This window comes from Carcharodon carcharias, chromosome 12, assembly GCF_017639515.1.
Source record: "Carcharodon carcharias isolate sCarCar2 chromosome 12, sCarCar2.pri, whole genome shotgun sequence".
NCBI lineage: Eukaryota > Metazoa > Chordata > Chondrichthyes > Lamniformes > Lamnidae > Carcharodon > Carcharodon carcharias.
The window spans coordinates 70,302,946-70,325,847 of NC_054478.1; positions in this window are offsets into that span (position 1 = coordinate 70,302,946).

Sequence of the window (22,902 nt, forward strand, 5' to 3'; positions counted from 1 at the left end):
TACAAATGTTGGTAGGTTACTGAACAATACTCTTTGCCTCTAAGAAGGGTTATGGTGCATTGCAAAAGTTCAATTAGGTTTTAAAACATCAGAATATTTTGCTTATTTGGGGTGCCAACTGGATTGTTTGTTTGTGATCTACTAGTTTATTATTATGGCAAGAAAATTATTTAGCCATGGAATAATAGGCGAAATTGATGAGCTCTGCAAAAGTAAGTTAGTGACTGTGATGCTACACTTCCATAAGTGTGATCACTTGTATAACTGATGGCAAGCAAATATTTTATTTTCATCAGGTAAGAACATAAGATGTAGAAGGAGTTGATCATTTGGACCTTCAAACCTGCTCTGCCATTCAGTAAGTTGAACTTTGACCTTAGCTACAGCACCCCTGAATTCTTTGATGTCCTTAGCATCCAAAAATCAATTGATTTCTAACTTGAGTATACTTAACAAGTAAGTGTCCACAGCTCTCTGAGGCAGAGGGCAGAGAATCCAAGTTTTCACAACCCGAAAGTGAAGGACTTGCTCCTAAAATGGCTGACCCCTTATTCTGAAATTGTGACCACTAGATCTAGACCATAGAGAGTGGAAACATCTTCCAGCACCCACCCTGTCAAGCCCTTTAAGAATGTTACATTTTTCAATGAGATCATTTCTCGTTTTTCTAAACTCTATATAAAGGCTTAGTTTACTCAATGTTTCCTCATAGGACATTCCCCTCATCTCAATAATCAGTTTAATAAAACTTTGTGGCTCTTTTTCCAAGGAGAGTCTATCCTTCCTTAGCTAAGGAGACCAGAAGTATACACAATGCTTGAGGTGTAGTTTCAGAAAGGCCCTATACAATTGCAGTGTGTGTCTTTACTCTTGGACTTTGATCCCTTTGTAATAAAGGCTAACATACTATTTGATTTCCTAATTGAATGCTGTACCTGTAAACTTTTTTGTGATTCATGTACAAGGACACCCAGGTCCCAATGAATATCAACAGCTTCCAAGTTCTCCCCATTTAATAAAAGATCTGCTTTTCTATTTTTCCTACCCTCTATTCTATTTCTCCACATTACATTACACCTGCCATATTCTTGCCATTCACTTAAACTGTCTAAATCCTCAGCAACCTCTTTGCATCTTCCTCATCCTAAATTTCCTACCTAACTTTGTATTGCCAGCAAAACATGGTTCCCTCATCTAAGCCATTGATGTAGATAGTAAATAATTGAGACCTAAGCACTGATCATTTTGGAAATCAGCAAGCTACAGCCTGCTATCCCAAAAATGACCCCTCTATCCCTATTCTCCATTTTTCTCTCCGTTAATCGATTCTCAATCCATGGTAATATATTAGCTTAAATCCCAGGAGTCCTAATTTTCAGTAATAACCTTTTTTTTATTCATTTATGGAATGTGGGCATTGCTGGTTGGGCCAGCATTTATTGCCGATCCCTAATTGTGCTTGAAAAGGTGGTAGTGAGCTGCCTTTTTGAACCACTGTAGTCCATGTGGTGTAGGAACACCCACGGTGCTGTTAGGGAGGGAGTTCCAGAATTTTGACCTGGTGACAGGAAAGGCAATATAGTTCCAAGTTAGGATTATGTGTGGCTTGGAGGGCAACTTACAGATGGTGGTGTTCCCATGCATCTGCTGCCCTTGTCCTTCTAGATTGTAGTGGTCATGGGTTTGGTAGGTGCTGTCTAAGAAGCTTTGGTGAGTTCCTGCAGTGCATCTTGTAGATGATACACACTGTTGTCACTGTGCGCTGGTGGTGGATGGAGTGAATGTTTTTGGATGGGTTGCCAGTCAAACGGGCTGCATTGCCCTGAATGGTGTTGAGCTTCTTGAGTGTTGTTGGACCTGTACTCATCCAGGCAAGTGGAGAGTATTCCATCACACTTCTGACTTGTGCTTTGTAGATGGTAGACAGGCTTTGGGGAGTCAGGAGATGAGTTATTAGCTGCAGTATTCCCAGCCTCTGATCTGCTCTTGTAGCCACAGTATTTATATGGCTAGTCCAGTTCAGTTTCTGGTCAATGGTAACCCCCAGGATGTTGATAGTGGGGGATTGAGCAATGGTAATGCCATTGGATGTCAAGGGGTGATGGTTGGATTCTCACTTGTTGGAGATGGTCATTCCCTGGCATTTGTGTAGCGCGAATGTTACTTGCCACTTGTCAGCCCAAGCCTGGATATTGTCCAGGTCTTGCTCCATTTGGACATGGACTGTTTCAGTAGCGAATGGCGCTAAACATTGTGTAACCATCAGCGAATATCCCCACTTCTGACCTTATGATGGAAGGAAGGTCATTGATGAAACAGTTGAAGCTGGTTAGGCAGCTTACTGAAAATCCAAAAACACTACATCCACTGGTTCCCTCTTAACCACCCTATTAGTTACAACTTCAAAAAACAATAACAGATTTATCAAATATGATTTCCTTCATATAAGTCCTTGTTGACTCTGTCAAATCATATTCTGATTTTCTAAGTGCCCTGTCATTACGTCCCTAATAATAGCATTTAGCATTTCCCTACTGCTGATGTTAGGCTAACTGGTCTATAGTTCCCTGTTTTCTCTCTCCCCACTTTCTTGAACAGCAAGGTTCCATTTGTTCTCTTTCAATCCAAGGGGGTGTTAATGCGATACAAAATAAAATCAATAAAATAGAATTGTTGGTAAACTGGTGTCATATGATATCATTTACATCATTTTTGCATCATGAAATATTTATTGATCAAAAGGCATCACAAGGACATGCACCTATGTGCTGTAAGTATTAACACTAATCCACATGTCGCTGCTCTTATCTAAGTTATAAATGCTTGTCAAGCTGAATTAACCTTTGACCTAAGACTGAACTTGTAACGGACTGGCCCAGAATTTGCTGGGAAAATCACTGCGAGTTTAATTTGCATGCTATTAATGGTGTGTAAATAAGTCAGCAGTTTGTGACAAGAAACTGATATACCATGAGGTGTGCATTACTACATATTGCTGGATGATTTTCACAGCGCCATCATTAGCCCATGATAATGGGAGTCTGCTGACAACTTCCCCATGAGCTTCAAGAAGTTGCTGCATTTGTGCTGTTAAATAAATTAAACTTGCTGCAGATGGTTAGGACTGGTAGAGGACGCTTTTACTGATGATATTTATGGGCAGCATTTTCAGCAGCTCAGAGTGCGGGCGGGCACCCGACACACCCGAGTGTGAGATTGTGCGCAGTGTCGGTGGGCAAGCATCCCGATGTCATCGCGCACTCGCTGACAATTAAGAGGCCCATTAAAGCCCTTAAGCAGGTAATTAAGTTGAATTTTTCATTACCTGTCCAACCTTATGGTTGGCAGGTGGGTGAATAGGCCAGGCGGTCTTTGCATTTTTTGCGAAACTTCATCCACAGTGAATAAAATAAAACATTTTTAAACTCATTCTAAACATGTCCCTGTTCGTGTGACACAGACACATGTGGGGGCATGTTTCCCTTATTTTTTGAATCCTTATTCTTCATTTTTAAATCCTCCAGCTCCCTGAGGCAGCTCTATGCCTTCAGGGGGATTTCAGCGAGTGCACCCCCGGAGATGCACAAACTTCAGCGCTCCTCCTACCCCCACCCCCATAGCGCTGAGGCTCTCAGCATGTGTTTCACACTGGCTGGCAGTTAATTGGAGAGCCAGCGTGGAATCGCAGTCGGAGCCCAATCACGGGCGGCGGACTGTTTCGCGACCGCTCCCAGGCCCGCCCGCTGCGCCCGCCCGATGAGGAGAAAATCCTCCCCTATGTTCCTGCAATGCCACTCAAGCTCTCTTGCCCAGAAAGGGGACAGTGGACTGCAGTGGTTCAAGAAGGCAGCTCACTACCACCTTCTCAAGGGCAGTTAAGAATGGGCAACAAATGCTGGCCTAGCCAGCGATGGCCACGTCCCGTGAAATAATTTTTAAAAATGAAACAGTGGAGTTTCATTCCTGCAGGCAATAAGTTTTTCTTAGAGACCTTGTAACATTTTGAATTTAACATTTTTTAGTTTTTTTCTAACTTTTCCTTCCTGTCCCTTTTATCTGTCTCTCTTTAAATCCAATATTTCTTTCTCTCCCTTTAATTCTCTCCCTGTGCCTAATTTGATGATAATTCATCCTATTTCCTTTGCTGTCATTCCTGTTTCTTTATCTTTTGTTAAATCTCTTTAGCTAAGGAGATAAACTCTATCACTCGCTAATGTCCCAGATATTCCATTATCAACTCACACATCTAGCAATTTAATGTGCAAAGTATTTGAGAGCTGAAGGTGTTTTTTAAATTTATTCTTTCATGAAATGTGAGTGTTGCTGGCAAGGCCAGCATTTTTGCCTGTCCTTCATTGCCCTTGAACAGATTAGCTTGCTAGGCCATTTCAGAGGGCAGCTAAGAGTCAACCACAGGCGGAATAATATGGTCGGGTGCGGTGGGTGGGAGCCGTTCCTGGAAGTGGGCGACATCCAACTCCGCCCCTGCTGTCTTAGAACATCGTATAAAATGTCAATTATGCAAATTTGGGCCAGAAGGTAGGTTTCACAGCCTTGGGGTCCAAAGGGATTCTGCCCAATCAGCGCTGGATTTAATTTGGGATGTCTGGTGTCCGAGGTTGTTGGTCATGACCTGGAGGGGAGTTACAGCCAGTGATGTAAGGGGCCACGTGGCACGGGGCAGTGTCAGGTGACCCAGAAAATGTGTGCATTTTACATAGATCTGCAGCATTATTTAACAGGATATAGTATCAGGCTTGTTTTAAGGTAAATGTGAATGTTTTTAATGTTTCTCAGAAATGCCCTTAGTCTAAGCTGTTTCTTGCAACTGATCACAGGTAGCATTCAATCTGAACATGAACAGGCTTTCAAGATCTTAACATAGAAGAGCTGTCTAGTTTTATGTTTTCCTCCAGAGATGGCTGAGGCAAGGGAATGAGAGGAAAGGCAGGGAAAATGACCCAAAGCAGCCCCGAGATTCGATGATGATTGTTTCCGTGCCCTCCTCTGGGCTGTGTCCACCAGATGTGAGCAGCTAATGCCAGCTGATGGGAAATTAGAGCTCTATCAGTCAGATGTACAGCCTGGCAGGAGGTTGCAGCGGTGGTCAACAGTGCAGGGCTAGTGTGTTGCACTTGGTGGAAAGCTTCTGATATTGCTGCAAGTGTGTATAGTATTGCATTGTTTCATATCTCATATTACAGATGATTACAATAGTGCTGTGCATTGTGACCTTGCAGAACTGTTGAAAGGTTGGAAAGCCAACTAATGCCCTTTCTTCTCTCTCTTGCGCAGATGAAGCTTCTTCCGCAGACCAATATGTCGATGCCAGCCCGTCATTTCCCTCCGAGGATTAGGAACCCTTGGAGGAAGTATCGCCACCATCGTTTTTCTTCTGCAAGCACCAGCGCAGATACTGGCACCATGGCAGGGATTAGCAGGACAAGAGAGGGTACCAAGTGGTGTGGGCATTTCACAATTGCACGTGCAGCTACTGGAGAGCATGGCGGAGCAGACCTCGGGCAGTCAGAGGAGAGTCAGAGATGATCCAGAGGCTGATTCCAAGCTGAATGTTGAGCCTCTGAAGTCATCCATAAGGCGGCGGATGCTGGATGTCTAGCGTGATGTGCATGGAAATTTGGTGGAGATACCAGAGGGGTTGCGTTCTCTGGCCCAGACTGTGAAGGTGTCTATCTAGACCATGTGCACTGTGATAACCCACTCTTCGGAGAACCTAACTTCCTCCATGGACAGACAGACTGACCGTATTGCAGACTCTGACCTGCATACCATCCTCCTGGCTGTGACTCAGTGGCTCAGAGCAAGGGCAATGGGGGGACTGGGAGCCTGGACACTGAGCCAGCTTCTGGGGCCTCACAGGAAGGCAGAGGGGACTGAGCGAACCTAGTGGTGGAGGATGAGCAGCTGCTGCCACCATCTGGAAGCACCTGTCAGGGCACTTCTAATGGGGGCAGCCTCTCCTCCATCCATTGACACTCCCCTCATCTAATACCACAGCGACAGAAGCTCCTTCTGCCACTCAGCAGGAGTCTTCTAATATGACAGGGCCCTCAAACCCTCAGTCGCACAAAGAATTCGTGCCAAAGTCATCCATGGCAAGAGGAGTAGCAAACCAGGAGCCTCTCGCCAGTACAGCAGAACATGAGTCAGGGAGCACTGCATTGGAGCACTAGGAAACACATTAAGAAAACCACAATAACCACCAAGTGGGTCACATGGGTGCATTTAAAATGCTTGTTAATGAGATGCCTAAGCTAATGCTAAGTGAATAAACCCTGACTCCACTGTCACTCAGGCAGAGGTTATTTCAATATGCCATAGCTGTTGAATTTCTTTTCCGGGATCAACATGAGCTTTAATAATTGGAGGTGGGGCAGGATGTATCGAATGTCAAGGAATGGACAAAGTGAGCGTGCTGATAGGGCAATGTCATGAATCTCACATTCCACGTGGAATGATGTTTGGACACATGTTACACATGCATCTCTGAGGCTGGGACTTCACAACCTTTTGGAGCCTTTGCTTTATCAAGGCATCCTTCGCATCACAGCCATCCATGCGATCATGTCCAGGGCCTTGTACCTGAATGCCTGGGTGTTCCCTCACCTTGTCTTCAACCTCATCCTCAGATGAATGGCTGCTATCTGGTGACCCTCTTACTCAAGGGCATCCCCTTTCTGAACGGCAAGGTTATGGAGGGTGCAGCATACTATGACACATGTGATGGAGCATACTGCAATGCGCCTCCTCGTTTTTTAAAGCTTCTAAGTCTTTTTTCCAGCAGCCAAAATGTCTGTTCTATGATGGCCCTGGTGCTTCTGCTGTGCCATTAGCGCTCCTCTCCGTAATTGTTCTCGAAGACCTCACTGGAGTCGTGAGCCATCTCTTCAATGGGTAACCTTTATCACCCAGAATCCAAACATCCAGGGCATCAGGGTCACTGAATATGTCTGGCACCTGAGAGTTAAGCAGAATGAACAAGTGGTGGCTGCTGCCCGGGTACCTCGTGCATATCTGTATTACCAGTCAATGGTGGTCACAGACCAGCTGGATGTTCAACAAGTGAAATCCCTTCCTGTTAATAAAAGTACAGGGCTGGCCAGCTGGAGCCTTTAAGGTGATGTGCTCCCTGGACCCTGGGAAAACCTGCAGTTGCTACAAATCCTCTGGCTGAGTTGACGCTGGCAGCCCATTGTGAAAGAAATGAAAGAAAGCCTACCCTCCTGAACATAGCATCATTGAAGACCTTGATGCAGTGGTGTGCAGCAGGTTGCACAATGCCACTGAGGTCTCCACATGCTGCCTGAAAGGCTCCTGTTGCAAAGACATTAAGCGCAACAATGATCTTTAAAGCTCCAGGCTTTGGGTGACCCCCAAAGCAGTTGGTTGAGATCTCCTCTGCCAGCATATCATAAAGAAATTTGACTGTGGCTGAGACTCCTCTGGCATTGTGTCTCACACATCTAAAGATAGCTTAGTCTCCGTCTATATACCCGAGGGGCTGCATAGGTCCTTCTGCACCTCCATTGAGGATTCATCACTTCTTGGTTTAGTGCAGCTCTGCCACCCTCATGCACCACCAGAGTATCCTGGACCTTCTTCCTCTCAATTGACAATTGATGATAGCTTCATGGTCACAATTATTGATACTAATTTTCAACTCCAGGCTTTATTCGTTGAAATTAAATTCCACCAGCTGCTATGGACATGAACACTCAGCAGGGTGTCTAGCAATGTGCACTAACCTCACCTGGTGCAGCCATCCTGTTCCTCTTAAAGGCAGTCTGCTTCTCAAAGAGGAACTGCACTAAATCTAAGAGAGTTGATGTTTGCTGCCTTTACTGACACTAGCTGAATAAAAGAGCTACACAAATGGAGCACCAGAGGAGAGAGGACTCTGAAGTTCACAGATGTGGTTCTGGACGTGGACAGGAGGAGAGATTTTATATTGTCATGGGGATGCCAGGAGGCCCTCAAGGACTGCCCTCCAAAAGAGACTGGGAGCAGTTGACCAGGGAGGACAATTCCTAGTGTCTTGCCCCACGGACCTGGCAGCAGTACCACAAGAAGTTTAATGAACTCACACAGCTGGTCAAGATCAGTGAATGAAGCTTCACATGCTATCTCATACCCACTGCACCACCAAATCTCATACTACTCAGTGCCCCATATCTCCATAACTTACCCATCAGCAGCCCTGGCACTCAGGACTAATTCCAAACATCCAGATACTTTATTACAGCCTTCCACAGATTCCAGTGATGCCAACCTCACACCCACCTCCTGCTGCTTCCAAATATTTCCAGTTATCCAGCTGTGGACGACACATTACCCAAACAAAATGCAATACAATTATTGACATTCTTCTGTCTCCTTTGCAGGACAAGGTCAACCATAACTGCTCGGAGTGGTGCAGAACTCACAGGAGACAAGAATGCTTGTGTCTCCTGAAACCCACAGAGGAGATGATTCTCTACAACAAGGGATTGGTGGCAACAAAGGTTGTAACACCAGGTATGGCTAAGAACATTAAAGATGACAGTGTGTTCCTGCCCTATGTCCTTTCCCAGTTCCCAGTTCACCTGCTTCCTGATATCTGGCATAATGTGAAAGCTGCTGATTGTGTGACCATGGACCATTTGCTTTCCACACCATGAATCTGCCCTCACGCCAACCATCCCTTTTCTGATTTACTGCGTTCAGATACCCAAAAACTGCTACCTGCATAACTATGTGCAGCACATTACAAGAGGAGGAAAGATAGCAATACCACAGCACTGATTAAGAAGCCTCACCGCTTGATCTGACTCTCACAGCCACCAGCTTAGATGCTGGCACTGCATATACCTAAGATTCTAGTATAGAGTCAAGATCTGAACATAAAAACAAAAAAACTGCGGATGCTGGAAATCCAAAACAAAAACAGAATTACCTGGAAAAACTCAGCAGGTCTGGCAGCATCGGCGGAGATAGTCAGCCAGGCAATCTCATGTCGCTGTCAAGGAGCATGGACGAGTCTGTCTCCAACTTGGCAAACAACCTTATAGGCAATTTTTATCACTCAAGGAAAGCAAATTTTATAACTGCTGCAAGATCTGTGGCCTGCCTCAAGTATAATTTTATACAGCTTTTCTGACATATTGTATATAGTATGTTTTAAAACAGAAGTGGAATGCATTATGAGGTGTGTGTACTGCATTGTATTTCTACTGACAACTTTGTGTGGTAGATCAAAGAATTTTTGCTTAGTTTTTGACCCAGAATCAGCTCATTATTAGAGGTACTGCCAAAAATATTGTTTATTTTAGAGTTCAGTATCAGAAATTACTTCAGCATGTGATTAATTTTAATATGAGTTTGGCTTGAGGATGTAGTACTAAGGTAAATGCTGTATACCACTGTCAGACATCATAACCTGTGGTTCCATGCTGCTACCTTTCTTTCTGTTTTGCCCTGAGTCAAAAATACAGCTCCAGACAAAGTGCAATCATACTGCAGTTAGATATGTTTTGTATCTTGCTGCAATTTGATAACATTGATTTATCTGACTGAAGATCTCTCCATTCCAGCTGTAGAAATTATATTTACTCAACACTTTACTAGGTTAAATAAGGGACTATTCCTTCTATTCAATGAGTTAGCAAATCAAATCATATGGAACAGATTTGGCACTTTAACCCTTTGATGACTGTAATAGAACTTCAATTACAAAGTCCAAAATGTTTCTTGTTAAAGTCTTAAGAAAATAATATAATACAATGAAATACCCTGCAGCTTAGATTATTTCTGTAATTCTGTTTTATTGCTTTATTCATTAAAAATTTAAAGCAATTTATGCAACGATGTAGGAGAGAAAGGAAGTGTATTGAGATGAAATGGGGGTTCAGGCCTCCAATGGTTAATAAGTCCTGTTTGCTAGATGGTGCAACAAGATATTGAAGAAGGGGCTTGCTCTGCCACGTTGTGTTCAGCTGACCTGAGCATGACCCCTAATCATGCAAGGTTTTGTCATGTATAATATTTAACATTCAAAATTAGGTGTAATTACTAATATCTACTATTAAAAGTGATATTTTTGAACTATTAGATATTCTAATCAGATATAAAATGTGTAATTTTTTCACAATTTCAATTTGAGTTATTACAACGTGGACAAAACATAGTTGAGATTGCCACCACAGTTAAAAATGAAAATCAATCTGTTACATATTGGTTAGCTTAAGTGCTGGGATAATGCCTGTTCAACCCTGGGTCCTGAGTTTGAATCCAATCTAAGTAGGTATGTTGAAAATCTCCATTTTCTGTCAATTTGTTAAAGATTTGTTTGTTTGGTCAGCTGGGCCTCTGCTGCATGTGGAAATCCATTGCCATGCTTAAGAGTGTCCAAATCAAACTACTCAGAAATCCACTTAAGTAGGCCTCTGTTTACCTGCTATAAAGTGCACATTCTCTTCCCATATGAAGACTCCACATTTATCTAAATCCAGAAAATTTAGGTGTAAGTTAATAGGGGTTAAAGTTTAGGGTCCCCAAGTGTGTGCAGAAGTATTGTTGTTTATTCTGCTAAACTATAGTTTACCAACACAGACTAACAATTTTCCCACTGCTTGTTTTGCTTCCATCACCCTAATCCTTAGGGTCATTGATAGTCAACAATTTAATACAGTTTTTGGGACCTGGATGTGTGCAAATTGGCCGCAAATTGTCCATTATCTTGACAACATTAGTGAGGTCATTCAATTTCTTTCATTATTGCAGGCATGTCTTGGGAGCTAAACTCCTGAAATAAACCTCCTAAGACTTCTTCCCACTGATTGCGGGGTTGCCTGCAGTGTTTTCTTCCCCTTGTGTGGGAAACAGGATCTTTCTCCTCCCTGCCACTACTTAAACAAGGGCCTCCAATGCTGCAACCCTGGGAGCCCTCTCTGGGCCTCTTGCAGCTATTGCACTTTTTACTGATGTTTCCTGCTGTCTGTAGTCAGAATGTGCATCCCATTTCAGAAATATGAACTGCCTTGATGTACCATCAGCGAAGATCAATTTCCCACATCCCCCAGTTAGGTGCACAGCCAATGGATATCGAGGGTTCTGCTGGGTTCACGTTTGGTTCATGATTAGTGCCAGTACCAATTTAGCATGGTTCCTGTGACCATGTGTAGCATGTCTCCTGCCTCCTGTGGCTCATTTTTGGGTGTGGCTGTACCCCTACGCCAAGCTCTTTTTTATTGGTTTGCAGCGTGCAGCATTTATAGATAGATTGAGATCACATCAATGAGTCAGGTTCTTGGGCATTCAGCACCATTTTTTCAGTATATTTAAGGCCTGCTTAGCTCATGTATCAGATGAATGAGACCAGAATAGTAGATTGGCTTTGTTTCAGTCTCCCATTGGAGCAGCAGCTTGCTTCTATGCAACTTAATAATAGCAGTCAACAAACGCTGAATTACTTAAGGAGACATTCTCAAACTGGCCTCCAGAAAATACTTTTGAGCAACTTCTTTCCTAAGCCTCAGAGCTTTCCTATGAGATATGATACATATCAACAACAACAAAAATAGCAACTTATATTTACATAAATATTTACATATTTACAATGAAACATCCCAAGATGATTCACAGGAGCATAAGTACAACATTAAGCCACAAAAGGAAATATTAGGGCAGATGACCAAAAGTTTAGTCAAAGAGATAGGTTTTAAGGAGAGTCTTAAAGGAAGAAAATGAGGTAGTGAGATAGGGATGTGTATGGAGGGTATCGTAGAGCTTAGGGCCAAGGCAAATGAGGGCACAACCACTACTGCTGGAGCAATTAAATTTGGAGATGCACAAGAGGCTAGAATTAGAAGAGCGAAGATATCTTGGAGGATTGTTGGATTAGAAGAGATTACAGAGATAGCAAGGGTGGAAGCCATAGAGGGATTTGAAAACAAGAATGAGAATTTTTAAATCAAGATATTGCTTGACCAATGAAGGCCAGGAAGCACAAAGGTGACAGGGAATGGGACTTATTGAACATTAAAACACAGGTAGCAGAGTTTTGGATGGCTTCAATTTACAGAGGGTAGAATGTTGGAAACTAATCGGGAGTGCATTGGAATAGTTGAGTCTGGGGGTAATAAAAACATGAATGAGGGTATCAGCAGCAGCTAAATTGAGACAGGTGTGGAGTTGGGTGTTGTTATAGAGGTGGAAAAAGCTGTCTTAGCAATGGCATAAATATGTGGTCAGAAGCGCATCCCGGTTTCACATTCAGTTTGAGGGTGAGAAGATTGGGTCTAAGACTAGTGTTTCAAACTTAAATAAAGTCAATTACAAGGGTATGAAGACAGAGTTGACCAAAATCAATTGGGAAATTATGTCAAAAGATAGCACAGTAGAAAAGCACTGGCAGACATTTAAGGAGATATTTCATAATTCTCAGCAAAGATGCATTTCAATATGAAAGAAAAATTCTGGGAGATAATGCACCATCTGTGGCTAACTAAGAAAGTTAAAGATAGTATCAAATTGAAAGAGAAAGCATACAATTCTGGGAAGATTGGTGGTAGGTCAGAAGATTGTGCAGAACTTAAAAACCAGCAAAAAATGATAAATAAAAAGAGGAATAACTTAGAGTGTATTACAAGATTGTCCTTTTAAGATGGAGATGAGGACATTTTTTTTTCTCTGAGGGTCATTGGAATGTGGAATTCTCTTCCCCAGAAAGCAGTGGAGGCTGTATCATTGAAGTTATTCAAGGCAGAGATTGGCACATTTTTGATAGACAAGGGACTTGAGGGCAATGGGGCCAGGCAGGGAATTGGAGCTGAGACTACAACCAGATCAACCATGATCTTATTGAATGATGGAGCAAGCTTAAAGGACTGAATGGCCCATCTTCCTCCTAAGTCCTGTGTTCCAATGTTCCTCATGTATGAGAAAAAAGCTGGTTAGAAGTATAAAACAGATGGCAAGAGTTTCTACAAGTATTTAAAAAGGAGACGAGTAACTAAAGTGAGCATAGACCTCTAAAGAGTGAATCTGGAGAATTAATAATGGGTAACAAGAAAATGGCAGAAGCATTGAACAGGTATTTTGTGTCAGTCATGACTGTGCAAGACACAAAAAATGTCCCAAAGATACTTGAAAAACAAAAGATAAAAGACAGCATCTAACTTAATATTATCATAATCACCAGTGTAACTCTACTGGGGAAACCATTAGAACTAAAGGCTGAAAAATCCCCAGGACCTGATGGCCTATATCCTAGGGTCTTAAAGTAAGTGGCTGCAGAAATAGATGTATTGGTTGTGATCTTCCAAAATTCCCTAGATTCTGGTAAGGTCCAAGCGGATTGGCAAATTGCTAATGTGATATCTCTATTCAGAGAGGAGGGAGACAGAAAGCAGGAAAAAATAGACCAGTTAGCCTAACATCTGTCATAGGGAAAATGTCAGAACCCATAATTTAGGAGGTAGTGATAGGACATTTAGAAAAGCATAATACAATCATGCAGAATCATCATGTTTGACTAACTTATTAGAATTCTTTGAAGAAGTAAAAAGCAACGTGATAAAGGGGAACTTGTAAATGTGGCGCCTTGGGTTTCCAAAAGACGTTCGATAAGGTGCCACATCAAAGATTACTACACAAAAGAAGAGGTCATGGTATAGAGGGTAACATATTAGTATGGATAGAGAATCGGTTAGTTAACAGGAAGCAGGGAGTAGGGATAAATGGGTCATTTTCAGATTGGCAGGATGTGACTAATGGAGTGCCACAGGTACTCTCGGTCCTATCGCATACCAAGCTGGACCCTCAACAATCTACAATTTACAATCTACATTAATGACTTGGATGAAGGGACTGAATGTATGGTTGCTAAATTTGCAGTTGACATAAAGATAGGTAGGAAGCTAAGTTGCCAAGAAGATATAAATATGTGCAAAGGGATACAGATACGCTAAGTGAGTGGGCAAAAATCTGACAGATGAGTATAATGTGGGAAAATGTGAACTTGTCCACTTTGCTAGGAACAATAGAAAAGCAAAATATTATTTAAACAGAGAGAGGCTGAAGAAATCTGTGACATGGGGGGATATGGGTGTTGATATAACCGTCTATTGTGGTTTATATTAAGGGTTAAAAATGTAGAATTTTGGTTTCAGTTTAAGGTGAATTGTGGGTTGTGTACTTCTGGTTTGGTTTAGTATGCCTGTGTGTATTTACAAATAATGCTTGGAAGTTTTGAATCAGCTGAAAGCCCTGAGCTTGCAATGGAAAAATTGCTGAGGGTGGAGCTATGCTTTAAAGATTCTTTTCAGAGAAAAACAAGTGTAAGAGAGAAGCTGGCCTGGAAGGTTGCAGACATCCAGCCTGGTGTGTTTAAGCAGAGAACTAAAGTAGGACCAAGTAGCTCTGTAAAGAGAAAAGAAGTCCAGCCAAGGCATAGACACTGAGTGTCTCTGTGTGTCTGGTGGGTAATGGCATGTCAGCAATGCCGATACTTGGACCAGGAAGTTGTATTGGCAGGGACATACAAACAACCTGAGCTGTGACCTACGCAGCCAGGGCAAAAGGAAAATGCCTTCCTGAGTATAGGTATGTTTAAAAGTCTAACAGAGTGAAAGCCACAGTAAAAAAGTTAAACTGGGCTAAATCTGTGGGATTGAGTTTAAGGTAGAAGCTCATATTGTTTAGAATCTATGCCTATTTAATCATTATTGCTTGTGTTTGTTTTGTTCAAGTTTGTATAGTAAAGATCCTTTTGGTGTTTCAATTTAATTTTGGGGTCCTGCCTCTTATTTCCTTACTCTTGGTTCTTCCACACATTATGTTCTTTAAGTCAGATCCTAACAAGTATCCAACTTGTCCAGTATTCTCATAACTGGGATCACAACAAAGTGGGGGCTCTGGCAGGATCTAAAAAAAATCCATATATCTTTTTGGGCTTATGGATTCCATAAGTCTAAGTAGGAATGTTGAATCTATAGAGGAAGATGAGTCAATGGATATGTGGTGGAATTAAGCGAACAGGATTTCCCCACATTTGCTATATTTATTGAACAGCAGAAAGGTTTTTCAGTTGCTAAGACTTTTCTGGACAAGGAAGTTCTATTCCTGAGTGATTTGCAAAATATAACCCAGGCTGGGTTGGTAGCATTAGCAGTGAAGTTGAAGTTAGAGTTAAAAGCAGGAGCTAAGAAAGCTGACATAACTGAGGTAATAGCACAGCATTTGAAATTGGAACAAAGAGAATTTAATCCAGCTGGTAATTCAGTTGAATTAGTAAGACTTGTTTGCAGATGAAGCAGCTTGAGATAGAAAGAAATGAAAAAGCTTGAACTGGAAAAATAAAGGGAAAGAGAGTTTCAAAAAGAGGAAGAATTCAGAAAACATGAACTGGCTAAAGACAAGCTTAGGTTACAGGGTGAAGGAGAGTAGTAGTTTGGATGAGGAATCGAGTCTCACTCCAAGCCTTGATGTAACAAAAAGTCTTCACCTATTGCTTAAATTCACTGAAAACAAAGTTGAGAGATATTTTATTTCACTTGAGCAGGTGGCTACAAAGCTAAAATGGCCAAAAGACACATAGACATTCATTGTGCAAAACATTGTGGTTGGGAACGCTATGGGTATGTATTCTAGCCTTTCAGTAGAACTACCCTCAGATTGTGAGGTAGTTAAAAGACAACACCCAACACTTATGAGCTTGTTCCTGAGACTTATCAATTAAAGTTTAGTACAGTGCAGAAGAAAGTCAATGAGATATTTGTTGAATTTACCAAGGGAAGAGAATGGTTTGGGATCAATTGATTTCACTCATTGAAGCTAGGGCAAACTTGTTAATTCAAGTCAAATCATTATGGAGGAGGAATTCAGGAATAGTATTCCAATAGCAATTAAATTCTACCTGGATGAACGCCAGATATTTTAAATCAAAGAGGTGGCAGTTCTGGCAGATGCATATGATACATCTCATAGACAGCTGTGTGTTAGTAAGTTGTCATATGGAAACCAACAGAGAAACCAGAAAAATAGAAAATTTGGTAGTGGCAAATTTTGACTTTAAGGAAAAGACAGATGTGGACCAAGTTAGCAAAAGTGATAACTTAGAAGTGAAGTAAAGAACAAATATGTTTCCATTGTAAACTTGGACATGTCAAAATGACTTATTGGAAGCTAAGAAGTAAATTCCTAAGGAGTCTTCAAAAAAGATTAGTTTAGAGAAGGAATTGAGTGATAAAACAGTGACAATAGTACTGGTGCAAAGTGAGTTCTCAGAACCCACCAGAGCAGTGGGGGTAACTCCTCAAGATCATCAGGTAAATTCTTCACTGAGTATGGATGCTGGGAAACAAATTACAGAAGGTTATAAAGATTTTGGCCAGAATTTTCCAGTCCCGCCCTTAAGCTAACGGACATTTTGCTGGTTTGCCAAATTTTCCTTCTTGCCCGTGAAAACCCCAGCCTTTGTTTTAAGGGAGAGGTATTCCCTTTTTCCTCCAATAAAGTAGGTAAGCAAATTAAAATATTAAGAGATACTGGAGCATCCAGTGGCTAATGGTACAATTTATCTTCCAGCTGGGTTGATGAAAGAAAAAATATTAATTGGGGGTATTCATGGGAGTTATAAATCTGTTCCATTGTACTAAGTTAAGTTAAAGAATGATTTAGTGAATAGGTACGGGAATGTTACTGTTGGAATGGTTTCTAGTTGAAAGAATAGATTTTATACTGGGAAATGATCTGGCAGGTTCATGGATGTGGCTTCTCTGGAAGAACCAGTGAAGGTGAGAGAAACTGAGATGTTGCAGGAGGAACACCCTGGATTGTTTCCAGACTGTGAGATAACTAGGTCTCAGGCTCATAAGGATGAGTAGGAGGAAGAGGAATCCTTGGTGAAGGAGGATAATTTAAAGGTCCGGTTACCTGGGACTATTCTTGAGAAGTAAGGAGAAAGATGTTGAAAATGATAGGGCTGACATGCTTTGTATCTTCTTTAATTGAAGCCCAACAGGCAGACCCTGGTTTGCGGGAGCTGTATAAGGCAGCATTTTCTGAGGCGGAATCAGAAAATGTTCGTCAGCATTATAACATAAAGGATGATATATTGATGAGGAAATGGAGATTGCCAGCAGATGAGGAGTGGACAGTCGTCCATCAGATTGTAGTCCCTCCTGGTTATCATAGGGAAATTCTAGGAGTTGCTCATGAAATTCTGATGGCAGGTCATTTGGGAATAAAACAAGCCCTAGTTAGTATGCTGAAGCAATATTATGATAGAAAAGCTAGTCAGGAGAAAAATATACTCACAGTAGTAGGGGTAGTAAAGAGTGAGGTGAATGTATGAGAGAATTCTGATGAGGAGTCAGAAGTTCAAAATTCTGAACTAGGCCCTCCAGTAATCCGATCGGGTAATACGCGGGTGTTGAAAAATTTGGATAAGATAATACATTAACTTCCAGAGAAATGTTGGGCTGATGTATCCAAGCTATTGAATTCAAGTGAGTCAATGTGTATGGACAAGCCAGGGAGAGCTTCTTTAGCTATACATGATGTTGGTGTAGGAAATGGCCTAACTATTAAACAACATCCTGTAGACTTAACCCTAAGAAACTGGCTCAAGTAAGGGAAGAGATTAAATTTATGTTGGACAATAGTATTAGTGAACCTAGTCAGAGTAGCTGAAGTTCATTAGTGGTGATGGTGCCAAAACTGGATAGATCACAATGATTTTGAATTGACTATAGGAAAGTCAATGCTGTGACAAAAGCAGATTCATATCTGAATCCACGGTTGGAAGATTGCATTGATAAAATTGGAAATGCAGACTTTATGAGTAAGATTGACTTGCTAAAGGTTTATTGCCAGGTTCTGTTAACGGATCAAGCTAAGCAAATGTCCACATTTGTAACCCCTGATGGACTGTATCAAAATAATTTTATGCCGTTTGGAATGAGGAAGGCACTGGCTTCATTTTGAAGACTAATGAACAAATTCATAGGATTGTGTAATTTGTGTATCAATGATTTGATGATCTACACTAAGAGTGGAATCATCCCAAATTTACACGAAGTGCGGTAGTGGGTGGGTAAAGCGACATTTTACCCGCCAGCTGCAATGGTGGGTTTTCATGCCATATTGTCCAAAATCTGCCACGTTAGTTATGCATTCCCAGGAAACAAACCGTGTCCATGGTGGGTGGGCTCTCATTCGCCCGCCACGCCATCACCTTGCTGCTTCATCACACCGGGCGCCATATTTAAAGTCCAGACGCGTGCACACATCTCAGTGCTTCCAGCCTACGACCACTGCAGGGTAGATGTCCACGAAAGGCAAAAAGACTGAAGCCCCCAGGCCTGGTGATGCATCTTGGAATGCCTTTTGGGCGCTGTGGAGGCCTGTTGTGATGCCTTCTACCCCTTCTCTGGCCATAGGACGGGCAGTGATGTGACCAACTAGGCTTGGGAGGCAGCAGCAGTGGTGATCAATGCCAATGCTGCATAGCAAAGGTTGGCCACCCAATGCAGATAGAGGATGAATGACCTCATCCATTCAGGCAAGATATGGCAACCATCTCAGCACTCTGAACTCACACACTCAAGCCCATCACACATTCACTGGCATCTCAAGGGACATCACCACATATTCTCACACACATACCTTCACATGTTCACCTGGCCTCATCTCCTCTGGAGACTGCCTCCTCAGCCCTCATCATCTTCAGGCCACTTGCACAGATCAACATGTGCCCCCACACACACCCTGGGTAACCCTCCTTCCCCAGTACAGCCCTCGTCCTGCAGCCTCTTCTCTTGCCTGAGGCCACTTCTCCCACTTTGCCAAACAAGCCCTAGGCCTGCAGCCATTGAAAAGCCACCCACATATGGCTGATCTGGTAGTTAGAGACCTGCTTGTGAGCCCCCTAAAAGTGATGAGGTGCTCTCTGTGAAGCCTGGCGCTGATGACTGTGAGTGTTGACCAAAGCAAGGTAGGCAAACCAACCTTGAAGTCCTGAGCAAAGTGCAGCCCGTCAGGTACCCGTCGTTTATGTGCTGTTGTGAAACACGTCGGCGTGTTTTCCTGCCAATGTGGGTGGACGATCCAGCTGCAGGGACGATTCCGGCGGGCTGGCCTAATAATGATAAGCAGATGTATTACAATGAGATTCCCGATGTCCGATGGAGGGAAACACAGCCCGCCATCGTTGGGCTGAACGGACGATTGCAAACTGCTTTCATGCTGATTGCACAATATTGTCCGCTCATGCCACCGAACACACTCCACACCAGCGGGCATAGAAAATCCAAGCCTAAAACTTGGGAGGAACATGTGGAGAATCCGCATGCACTGTCTGACTGGTTGCAAAAAAACTAATTTATTGATCAATTTGGCAAAAAGTGAATTTGCCAAAGCTGAAATCATTTATTTGGGGCACATTGTAGGACAAGGCCAAATATCGCCCGAATAAGCTAAAGTACAAGTGATTCTGGATTTTTCTGTTCCCAGAACTATACAGGAAATTCTACAGCTTCTAGCAATGAATAGATTTTTACCGGAAATTTGTTCCAAATTTCAGCACCGTAGTTGCTCTCCTGATAACCTTCTTAAAGAAAGACAAGTTCAACCGGACACAGCCTTGTCAAACTGCTTTTGAAGGCTTGAAAGCTGCATTAATGAATTAACCTGTCTGGGCAGCGCCAAACTACAAAAAAGCCATTCAAAAACAGAATTACCTGGAAAAACTCAGCAGGTCTGGCAGCATCTGCGGAGAAGAAAAGAATTGACGTTTCGAGTCCTTATGACCAGTCAACAGAACTAGGTGAATCCAAGGAGAGGGGTGAAATATAAGCTGGTTTAAGGTGTTGGTGGGGGGGGGGGTGGTTGGGTGGGGGGAGAGAAGTGGAGGGGGTTGGTGTGGTTGTAGAGACAAGCAAGCAGTGATAGGAGCAGATAATCAAAAGATGTCACAGACAAAAGAACAAAAGAACACAGGTGTTGAAGTTGGTGATATTATCTAAACGAATGTGCTAAATAAGAATGGATGGTAGGGCACTCAAGGTATATCTCAATGAGGGTGGGGGGCATAAAAGATCATAAAAGTGTCAACTCGCAGACACTTCCTCCTACCTCTCCCTGGACCATGACCCCACCATGGAACATCAAGCCATTGTTTCCAGGACTGTCACTGACCTCATCTCCTCTGGGGATCTTCCTCCCACAGCTTCCAACCTGATAGTCGCCCAACCTTGGACGGCCCGCTTCTACCTCCTACCCAAAATCCACAAACAGAACTGTCCTGGTAGACCGATTGTGTCAGCTTGCTCCTCCCCCATGGAACTCATTTCTCGTTATCTTGACTCCCTTCTGTCTCCCCTTGTCCAGTCCCTTCCCACCTACATCTGTGATTCCTCTGACACCTTATATCACATCAACAATTTCCAGTTCCCTGGCCCCAATCGCTTCCTCTTCACCATGGACGTCCAACCCCTCTACACCTCCATCCCCCAGCAGGATGGTCTGAGGGCCCTTAGCTTCTTCCTCGAACAGAGGCCCGAACAATCCACATCCACCACTACTCTCCTCCGTCTGGCTGAACTTGTTCTCACACTGAACAATTTCTCCTTCAACTCCTCTCAATTCCTCCAAATAAAAGGTATGGCTATGGGTACCCGCATGGGCCCCAGCTATGCCTGTCTCTTTATGGGGTATGTGGAACATTCCTTGTTCCAGTCCTACTCCGGCCCCCTTCCACAACTCTTTCTCCAGTACATCGATGATCACTTTGGTGTTGCTTCATGCTCTCGTCTGGACTTGGAAAAATTTATTAATTTTGCTTCCAATCTCCACCCCTCCATCATTTTCACTTGGTCCATCTCTGACACTTCCCTTCCCTTCCTTGACCTCTCTGTCTCAATCTCTGGTGATAGACTGTCCACCAATATCCATTGCAAGCCTACCAACTCCCACAGCTACTTCGACTACAGATCCTCACACCCTGCTTCCTGTAAGGACTCCATCCCATTCTCTCAGTTCTTTCGCCTCCGTCGCATCTGTTCCAATAATGACACCTTCAAAAACAGTTCCTCTGACATGTCCTCCTTCTTCCTTAACCGAGGTTTTCCACCCATGGTCGTTGACAGGGCCCTCAACCGTGTCCGGCCCATCTCCCGTGCATCCGCCCTCAAGCCTTCTCCTCCCTCCCAGAAACATGATAGGGTCCCCCTTGTCCTCACTTATCATCCCACCAGCCTCCGCATTCAAAGGATCATCCTCCGCCATTTCTGCCAACTCCAGCATGATGCCACCAACAAACACATCTTCCCTTCACCCCCCCCCCCCCGGCAGCATTACATAGGGATCGTTCCCTCCGGAACACCCTGGTCCACTCCACCATCAACCCCTACTCCTCAACCCCCACCTATGGCACCTCCCCATGCCCACACAAAAGATGTAACACCTGCCTCTGCTCACCGTCCAAGGGCCCAAACACTCCTTTCAAGTGAAGCAGCATTTCACTTGCATTTCCCCCAACTTAGTCTACTGCATTCGTTGCTCCCAATGTGGTCTCCTCTACATTGGAGAGACCAAACGTAAACTGGGCGACTGCTTTGCAGAACACCTGCGGTCTGTCCGCAAGAATGACCCAAACCTCCCTGTCGCTTGCCATTTTACCACTCCACCCTGCTCTCTTGCCCACATGTATGTCCTTGGCTTGCTGCATTGTTCCAGTGAAGCCCAACGCAAACTGGAGGAACAGCACCTCATCTTCTGACTAGGCACTTTACAGCCTTCCAGACTGAATATTGAATTCAACAACTTTAGATCTTAAACTCCCTCCTCCATCCCCACCCCCTTTCTGTTTCTTCCCCCTTCCTTTTGTTTTTTCCAATAATTTATATAGATTTTTCTTTTCCCACCTATTTCCATTATTTTTAAATCTTTTATGCCCCCCCACCCCCACTAGAGCTATACCTTGTGTGCCCTACCATCCATTCTTAATTAGCACATTCGTTTAGATAATATCACCAACTTCAACACCTCTGTGTTCTTTTGTCTGTGACATCTTTTGATTATCTGCTCTTATCACTGCTTGCTTGTCCCTACAACCACACCCCCCCCTCCACTTCTCTCCCCCCCATCCAACCACGCCCCCCCCAACCTTAAACCAGCTTATATTTCACCCGTCTCCATGGATTCACCTAGTTCTGAAGGGTCATGAGGACTCGAAACGTCAACTCTTTTCTTCTCCGCCGATGCTGCCAGACCTGCTGAGTTTTTCCAGGTAATTCTGTTTTTGTTTTGGATTTCTAGCATCTGCAGTTTTTTGTTTTTAAAAAGCCATTCAAAGTGGCTATTGATGCCAACGATGTGGGTGTAGGAGTCATGTTGTTACAAGAGGATGGTGCTGGAATTGAGTATCTAATCAGTTATTTTTTGAAATGCATATAGGGTTAACAAGGGACTGAGTGCAGTATCGCCCTGATGTAAGCGAACACATGACCTGCACCTAGGGGTCAGCCTAGTTTTGGACAGAGCCATGCACACAAGCAAGCATGGAGACAGCTCCGAGCTTGAACCCTTGACTATATATATATATATATATATATATATATATAGTTCTTGTAGTTAATAAATACATACAGTTGACCTACTTGACCCACAAAGATTTCATTAAGACCTACCAAACAATACCCAACACCCAATAACATGGTAGCAGCTAATCCAAAACCCAAAACATCACAAAAAATGCAGAGAAAAATTAAAATCCTGGAAGGCTAAACAAAAAAATTCAAAGCAGCTTCTGACCTGAGAAAAGTTCAGAAGCAGACATACAGAGTAAAATCACTAGGGAAAAGCTCCAATGAAAGGCTTGGAAACTGAAGGCAGATGTTTAAA